Here is a 9,826-nt window from a genome sequence, read left to right as displayed (position 1 = left end):
AAGAACGCGCGAGTATACGCGAACCCTCGTGACGAGGGACAGAAAAGGGAAAAGGTGCGACGAAGATAGTGGCTAGGTATGGAATGGTAGTGACGAAGGGGCGAGAGAGGAGGGAACGCTTAATTGGCCTGGGGTAATTATTTTATTAAGTGAGAAGATGGCGGATGGAATGCTAAGAGAGAGCATGCTGGTGCGGTCTGGCGGGTAGGTTGTCGGTGGTGGGCCGAGGGGTGGGGCAGGGGTGCAAGCGCGAAGGGTGGAGCGAGCAGTGGCGGCGGCAGGTGACGGTGTGGAGAGCGTTTAAAATACCTACGTACCACGAACGTGAATACCGCGGAGCCAGTTTCCCGTATATATGCGAACGCGGCCGCAACTTTCCGCCGTGTACGTGTCTCTGTTCGCGTGCACGCGTGATTCTCCTCTCATCGTCGCGTATACGTTCATGCGCGCTTCCACGTAGCACGCGTCGAGTACGAAAGGGATGGAAAAGCCACGGGTAGGTTCTTTCCTCGTACAGAAAGAGACGGAGAAAGAGGAAACGTAGCTTGAGAGGAAAGAGAGGAAGGGAGAATGAGGCAAGGGGTGGAGGAAGGGAACGGTGCTTGCGCGCGCGTTCAACGTTTCTCTGTTGGTTGCGAAGGAGGAACATCTATTACCCGGTACATGGGCCAGAGGGGGAGGGGTGGAATCGTCGAGGGAGGGGTGCGGGCAAGAGTAGTCGAGCGGCAAATTGTCCGCCATCTTACCCACCTTATACCTTATCTCACACCCTCACCGTAACCACCCTTATCCCCCTTCCTCCGTGGTCTCCTCCTCCAGCCGGTTCTTCTCTCATCCTACACGCCGTTCACCCCCTCTTCCTCCCTCCGCAACTTCCATCTTCCTGTTCGCTTTCTCTCGATGTTCCCCGCCGCGCTGCCGCCTCGAAAGCTTTAGATTACCTACCCCTTATAAGCGCTCGTGTTGCCCATTTATTACCACGACTCTCGCGACTACTACGAGACCGAAACTACCACCTCCTTGCATCGTTCTTTTTTCCTTTCTTTCTCTTCCCTACCTACGGTTAGTTCGTTCCTTCGTCATTCGCGCCACCACCCACCCATTTCCCTTCCACCCCGTTGGTGTTCGTTTATTTCTTACCTTCTTACATGACGCCACGGTTCTCGTTACACTTAACACTGCTTACTGTCGACGTTAGACACGTATACCGAGATGAAGTCGAATAACACGATTAGTCGAATTTCCGGGAAATGGCCTGCAGGTCGTCGCGATCCTCGCGACGCCTACTTTGGGATACGTGCCAAGGATATTTAAGTTTGAAATCTAGATTTCCCGGAGAACACGTTTTCTTTTTTTGTGTGTGTGTGTGTGTGTGTATATATATATATATATATATATTCGAAGAAGATCGAAAAACAGGTTCGAACTTTAGTACACGAACGTTACTTTTAAAGAGACACCCTCCCTTTTTTTAAAGGCGGACGAAAGTTTCCGTTTATCAGGCTGATTCGAGATAGCTGTCCTACTCCTGTACCGGCGGAGATACTTCTCAATATTAGTCACGCGAGGAAAGTTTCGGGGATGGTGAAAAAAAGCCCGGAGGAGAGCTGCGAAAAAACAAGGATGGATGGAAGGAGAACGATGGTCTCGGTCGATGAAACGTTTCCGCAGGGACGAGTTGCGGATGAACTGCGCGTCGAGTAAGAAAAAGGGCGGCCGAGGTAAATGACGGAGAGAGAAAGAAGCTTGGAAAAAATAAAACGAATAGAAGAAAGAAGCAGAGTAAAATGGTCGGGAGCGAAAAAAGACGAAGGAACGAGGTGGAACGAGAGAAAAGGGTGGGAGGGATTGAGAGGCGCGACGCGGAGATGGCATTTCGCATCGTAAAGTTTTGCAAGCTACCGCGGAAGAGAGACGAGAAGACGGAAGAACGAAGAGACATGGAAGTAAACGAGAAGGTCTCGATAGCGATGCGACAAGATAAAGACAGAACCACCGTTGACGGTTAGTTGCCTCGGACTTGTTCTCGTTCGTTTCCTCTCAATTCGTCGAGCGGAGAAGAGTCGTCGCTTCGTAAGATCTAGAGACGAGAACCAGCAGGAGAAAGAATCGAGTTTGATCGAAGGGGATGAGTAAAGAGAACGTGAACGAGAGAAGGAGAAAAAGGAATCAGAGGGTAGATCAGAGGGAAGCGGAGAGGATAGCGAGGACCGAGTTGCGAGCATCATAACGGTAGACGATGGTGGCACGAATTGGTGAAAGAAAGACAGAAAGAGGGAGAGAGAACAGCGGTAGGATGAGAGGATTGCCACGAGGAGGTGAGGAGTCAGGAGGATGCGGTCGAAGGAGGGTGCAAATAATAACAATAATCATATTTCCCGGCAACATGGCCGCTGAAAGAGGGTGGCCGCGCAGCCTGGGCCGCGTAGGAGGGAAACGAGGTAGGGGTGAGGCAGCCAGGCAGCCAGGGAGGGTTATCATAATATTACAAACCACCGCCGCAGGGATGTATCTATACAACCCCTCGCCCTCACTGTCGTTCACCGTCCCTCTTTCCCTTTCCATTTCCCTTCTATCTATCCTATTCTTGCTCGTGTATCTTACCCGATACTCATCCTCCTGGATCTGCTGTTCCACTCGGCCTCGCGGTGAGGATTCACGCACATATATACACGGACTAGCTAAGTCCTTGTGCGCGCGATTCGCGCGGATCGTCGTATCCGACAATTGTCGCGTTATACACCCCCACACCCCTTTTGGCTGCACCAGCTCGTTCTCCACACCCCACATCTCTCGGGCTGCGTCGTTCTCTGAATACGATCCCGTAGAAAATGTACATCCGCGACATGATCAGGCTTTAGTTTCCACGCCCAGCGGTGGCTCTCGTTCGCCGGAGATATTCGCTTGACGAAACACGTCCACAACCCCCGTTCAAAACCTCCATCGCCGTCTCCACCACCTCCTCCGCCTCTGCGTCTCTCACCCTATGGGACGTCGAACGCGCGGACACGTTCGAGAAAAATAATTACCTATAAATCCACCGCGACGAATTCAATGCTTTTCACCGGTTCCACGCGTACCTTGCGCTTTTTATTCGCCGCGCCAGCCATTGTCCGCCATTGTTAGCGTAGCCTGCCAACGATGTCGATTGTCATCGATCGAAAAACCAAAGAAGATACTTTTTCCACGTCGACGGGAATAATTTGTACAACTTCTTCTTCCATTCACCGTCCTCGAATTCACACGTCTTTTACGAATATCCTCGCCTGCGTTTACACTTTAGATTCTTTAAATCGTTCATCCGCGATCGGCGAACGGAAGATCTCCGGACGTAATGGGTCGCTTAATCCTCGATTCGTCGGTCTGTCGGTGAAACCGGGAGTCTCCTTGCTCCTGAAAAATATCACAGGAGGCGAGAAGCTGCGGCAGACAGTCTGTCTGCGGAAGAGCCGGTCGAGTTAATTTCATCCAGATGTCGAAGAGCCTTCGAACGGTTCGTTGACTTTTCCGCGCGAAGCATCGGCATCGTCGTCCCTTCTAATGGCTTCCTAGATGTCCTTGTCGACGAAGTTGAGGCGATACGCCGTGAACAGAACGCCCGACTCGTGCTCCGTGTTGGATTATTTTGTTCGTCGTTCGCTGCGTCAACCGGATGCGGCGGAACTTCCGAGCGGAAAACTAGGTGTTACGAAGTAATTTTGCTCCGCACGGCGGCGGGCGCCGGCACGATACGAGCGCTCATTCAGCGATAATTATGTCATTTACCGACTACGCCGCCGCTCGACTGCGCCGCGTTACGGAAATTACGAGTCTCGCGTGTGGCAATATTATTCTAATTATGAAAGCTGCCGTTTCAAATTGCGAAAGTAACGCTCTATTTATACCGCTATCGCGCGACACGTCGCTCCGGAATGAGAATACGTAAATCGGCCAAATAGTTGCGGAAAATATCCTACGGAAACCATGGATTCGCAAATAGCGGCCAATTTACTTTTGCAATACACATTCTCGATCGTTCGATTAATCGCATCAGCCGTTGAATCTTTTCCCAAAAATTTTGAAACATTACCGTTTTGTGAATTCTTCCTCGTTACCTACAGGACAACGGGTTCGATTTCTTGATCACACGCGCTAACTATGGCCCGCCTTCTAATAGATAATTAATCTAGAAGAGCGTCGCTCTCGCGTTAGACGTCCATTCGAGCCTATCCGATTATCGTATGCATTAAAGTCGACGCATCTAGCTTCGGCGATGCTTAACTTCGCGTTAAGAAGATTAAGGGGGAGCCTGCCTCCGATGGAAGGTGCCGGCGTACAAACGCGGTGAAAGCCGAATCGGAGTCGTACACACGTAAAATTGCTGAAAGCCGTCTGGCTGGCTGCGGAGGATCTCGCGATCCATCGAAGACGACAAACGAACGACGACGATGGAAAAAGAGGCGACGACTTCGCATCTATAGAGAGATCCGGAGCCGGAGCCTGTAGCACCGCGAGCACGTCGGTCTTCTCCAAGAGGGGGTGGTGTCGAGAAAGGGGGTAGGTCGAGACCGAGGATCGGCCCCCCCGGGTAAGAGTGGCGAGATCGGCGGCAACGTGAAGGGGGAAAGGAAGCACTTAAAGAATTATCCGAACTCGCAGGAGGGATGGGATTCCTCGCAAGCACGTGCAGCCTTTCCCAGGCCAACACCTAATACCTACTAATACCGTGCCGTGTATCTATCTACCCTTTTACCGCTCTGACGCGAGTCCTACGAGGCCAGGACTACGGAAAGAGTAAGTAGGGTCGTGTTTATAAGTGGATACCTACGTAGTGGCGGGCTGCGGAGCACCCCCGACGACCGAAAGGTCGACCCGGATCTCCGATCCTGGACCGCTCGAGATGTGGAGTGGAGGAGGGGGAGGAGAGGCACGATACACCTTCTCATGAGAGCATAAACTGGCGACCGATAAAAAATACCTTTCGATGCCTTTGGCTTTCTTTCTTTCTTAACCCCCGTGGTCAGTCCGTCGACCCTCTTCGATAGCCTTTTGTGTATTTTGTTTTAGATTGGTCCATCTGTAGGGTGGTTTCTTCTGACACATCGTTCTGTTAAACAGATTAAATCCCTGACTGTCTGTTTATTCGTTTGTATTTCCTCCAAGAGAACACGCTGCGTTGGTCTCTGTACATTGCGTTTTTCCCAGAATCTCTTAATTTTCCATTTTTTTTTCTTAATTGGACCACGAAGAAGGAGGGACACAGATCGCTGACTTTAAGCTTCGAAGCACATGTCACCGAAGTCCTTCTGGAAATCCCTGCGGCTGCTCCTCAGCGGCAGACTGCTGGTCTAGGGCCCGTTGAAATTCGTCGGCCGGCTAATTGTCTGGCTTTTTCCCGGCCGCTAGGCTGCGCGCCGTCGAAATCTCGTCGAGAGTTTTTCGACGGACGTTCGGTCTGTTCTGTTCCGAGAGGGACAAGCGAGAAGAAGAGAGACGCTCGTCGAGCGCCGCACGTGTTGCCAACGCATTCTCCGACAAATTGACTTCAGACCTCGACGCGGTCCGCGGTCGTCCCTCCCTCCCCTCCATGCTCTTCGCCTGTGACTCGACGACGTCGTAGCACCCTCTGAAAACGATCCTCTCTTCTGCCGACTCGACCCACACCGCTCCGGTCCGTGCTCACGACGACGCCTTTATTATTAGCCGCGGCGAAGCTAGTTAACCGAGTTAGTTAAGTGAGAATTATTATTTAGCTGTCCCGTCCCGACCCCTCAGCCTTCTGCCTCCCTCCATACCAGGCCCGCATCGTCGTCGTCGTCCTCTTGGGCTGAATGGAAGGCGAACCGAGTCGGAGAGCGGTGTCAAGCTGAATGCCGCGTAGTGGAAACGCGTACCACCAAACCGCGTCGTCCCACTCATCGCCGCGGTTGTCGTCGCCGCTTCGTCTTCTCCACTCGCCGTCTTATTTGTCCAGGAGGGCCGAGGTGTCGAGCAGTTTACGATTTCCGACTACTTTTCCATGCCGTTTCTTTCGTTCGTCGTAGCTCCCTCGAAGAATCAGATGCTCCTTTAGAGTAGTCGTAGCACGCGGCGAATATTTAGAGGTATTTAGAGCTAGAATCGTTGTGGGGATTTTTGGTGGAGGGAGGATAGGACGCTTGTTGGTTTTAGTAGGATGTTCGGGGATTAATGGCGTGGCAATGAACGTGCTTGAGCTTGCGAGGCGAATTTTAATTGCGTCGGTAAACCGAGAGACAACTGGGAAATATTGTACACATCTGTTCGTAAATCACAAGACACTTACTAGTTTTTGGATGAAATCAACGTCGTGGAGATTTTTAGACGGATGTGCGATATAAATAATTGGTATCTATCGATTGCGACAAAACTCGTTTTAAATCACATTGTTTGTGAACTTTGCGTGGGAAGTATTTAGAGTGTTCATTCGCAATTGACTTGTTCGCAAACCATATCGCTTTTAATTTCTGGATTTGTCTAGAAATTAAAAAATATGGAAGAACGATGATATTAGAAAATCTGTTTTCTTTTTTCTCTTTTCAATATTTACTTAGAATTTACCACTTATTTTCGTCAACCTCGCGCAATCAATAAACTTAGGAAAGTAAACCATTTACGTATCGATTACTAATACGAATAATTCAGAGCGCCAGAGTATAACTTTGGAAGAAAACTCTGCCATAAATTGACTTCCACGATCACCAATTTCGATTGCATGTACCGTTTTACTTTTGCTTTATGTCACACCATCCACACACAATTAAGTGCCGCTTAAATCGCGTGATCCCCCAGTGCATCTACTTACCAGATCAGCTGAGAGTTTCTCACAGTTTACTAGCCTGCCATTTTATCCACGCTGTCCCCGATCTTTCCTCCATCGAAACTGCCTCGTCCGCAATGATCTTAACCACCGCTCGTCGATCGAACGATCCGAAAAATCTAAGTAAAAAATCAAATGGGAAAAAAAGCTGTAAAACCATCGGACCCCTAGCGATCGTTCGCCATACTCTAAACGCTGGGTCGCTCGTAACTCTTAAATCGAACGTAACACGCTTTCAATGACTCGAGCTTGCTCGTACTCTAGCCTGAATCGCTAGAATCCTGACCAGTCACGGTTCATCGAGGATCACCCGCCACTTTAGAAGTATACGCGGATAAATCGGCTCCGGGGAATCCAAGAGGATTCTATGCTTTCTAGAACCGATGGACCGGTCGAGGGAGTTGGAAGGGAAAGAGCAGGCAAGGAGGGCAGGGGAGAGGAAATCGAGGCGGAAGCAGTCGATGCTCTTATCTGTCTACGGTACGTCGTAACGATTACCCGATCTGTATAGGTAGACAAGAAGGAGGGCTGCTCCTTCTGCTCGAGTTCTCGATTCCATGGGGTCAGGATACGTTCGCCAGTTTAGGGATATTTTGTGCCGGGCGGTAGAATCGTTTCCCGACGGGATGGGTCTGCCTCTTAATTAGCTCTTAAGCGAAAGGCAATTTGTACGCGGATATAAGCCGAAGTACAAACTTCTCTAGTGGCGGTGTTTTAAACGTTTACGTAAAGTTTGAATCGCGCGACCGCAGCATGACTGGCGCAGGAAAGATCGTTACCGTAGCAGAGAATCCGTAACCTCTCGATCTAGTTACTCGGAGCTTGTTGTTCCACGAGCGGAGGAGCCCTCCTTTGTTCATCGGCGTTGTGTCTGAAAGAAACCGTCGTACGAAGCGAAGTCGCGAACCATCTGTAATCGAGGTCAGCTTTCCAAGCAGGATTCGAACGCAACAAGAGTCAGTTTAACAGAGAACTTTTGTCCTTCGAAAGGAAGGTAATATTTTCGAAGAAACGCGCTCGAACCGGAGGATTCCATGGCGATCGATTAAAAGAGAAAAAAATAGAAAATCCCCTGGCGGAAAATCCGTGAGATACAGCGGCGAATAAAATCGGACGAGCGAAAAGCGAACGGATAAATTACCGAGCGAGATTGCGTGGAACGAAAACAGGCAATAAAGATATCGGGCCCGGTGAAAAGGGGATGATACACTCGGACCAGCGGGGGTTGCGTCGGGCTCGAATCGAGCGTCGCGGGGAAAGGAATTTTCGCATTCATACGAAACGTCGTTGTGATAAAAAAATTCGTGCTCTGGGTAGGTTCTCGCCTGGCGCGATGATGCGAATAGAGGCGAGCCCGTACAGCGAGCCTCATATCGTATTAATAGGCAATCCGGACAGCAGAGGGGTGTCATAAACTCAAACCCCTAATACTCGCCTAAACTACCTCGGTTAAATAATGGAATCCCTATTCCCACCCGCTCACCACCGCCTCCGCGCTTCCTCTACTTACTCTACGTTTCTCCCTCCTCACTTTCTCTCTCTCTCTCTCTCACTTACTCACTCACTCACTCACTCACTCACTCCTCCGTTATTCCCTCGTTTCTCACCTACTACAGAAACTAGCGGGAGCTTTGTACTTCTCATTGCGGCTTCCACCGCGGCGACGAGAATATCCGTGCACCACCGAGATATCGTGTAGCGTCGCGGCGATGATCGTCGCGCAAATTAGTTGCCAATGCTCGATTATTCGCGTCCGACTCCTCCGGATTCCAATTGGATTCCTCATTGTTCGTAAGAATTACTCGTTTACGGAATCATGCTTAGGATTGAACCGAATATGATTGTGAATTTTCCGTTTATTCTTAAACGATTAATTCACAGGCAACGGAAATATTTGCCGAGCAGGTATAATTGCAGTTTCTCAGTCGAGCGTACTAATAACCGTTGTAGGCGAGCGTGGAGCCGTTTAATCAAGCACAGATAGTGTACAGCGCGACGAGCTTGAATACCAGAAACATAACGGAAGCCATAGAGCCGGGAATACGCCCTAAATTTGGCAGGCAATGGGCCTCGAAATTCCGAAATGAGACCTAGACCGTGATAAATCATTACGTATATTTCTTCAAAGTTCCCTGACGGGCGATCTCCGAGTACGTTCTGCTTATCCTTATAACAGAAATACACACACGGTTAAGCCACAATGGACAGCATGTTAACAAACGAGCCGGGAATTTATAACGTATTAGCGAGCAATTTCGAGCAGCGCATTAGGTCCCGCGCGCGTCCCCATCGACGAAACAACCCCCGCCGTGTTGTTCGGCTCCCTTCGGCGAGTCGATCGCCGATCGTTTTCTAATTTGCCGAGCAAACACTCGCGCCGAAACCGAATAGGTTAGCCGGGGCACAATCGCGGAGCCACGGAAGAGAGGCTCGCCACGACAGAAGGGGGTTGCGTCCACAGAGAACAGGGTGGAGGCGAAAAGGACGAAGCAACTAAAGTAAGTACCGGCAAACGAGTCTCTCCTTCTCTCTTCTCCCCCTTGGTCCAACGATGTCCCACTAGTTCTCCCTCATTTGTAAGCATCTGTGCGTGTAGAAGTCGTCAATCCGTGTACGACTACTACGCGCACGTGTGTGCGCGTGACGAATAAACGATCGTGGTACCACTCTGCGGGAAGATGATCGTGTGTGCCCTACGCTGCCCAGCGCTTTCCTGCGCAACGTTAGTCCGCTGGAACAGGTCGACATCTTGGTCGTAGTCGTCGTCGTCGTAGCCATCCTATCCGTCGTCGTTGACGTGGATGTGTACGCGTGTATGGGACCCCACTGCACCCCGGGTAACAGAAGGCAGATCTCTCCCGGGAGACTCGACGCTTGTTTGCGCTGCTTATCATCAGTTCCCATTAATATTAAACCGCATTCAACGAACGAAGCCCGCCCCACGGCGGTCGGCCGATGTGTACATAGGTATAACCGACGCGTATATACATACGCGGCCGAGTTTACATA

Source organism: Bombus vancouverensis, chromosome 15 (genome assembly GCF_051014615.1).
Source record: "Bombus vancouverensis nearcticus chromosome 15, iyBomVanc1_principal, whole genome shotgun sequence".
In the NCBI taxonomy this organism is placed as follows: domain Eukaryota; kingdom Metazoa; phylum Arthropoda; class Insecta; order Hymenoptera; family Apidae; genus Bombus; species Bombus vancouverensis.
This window is presented reverse-complemented; position numbering follows the sequence as displayed.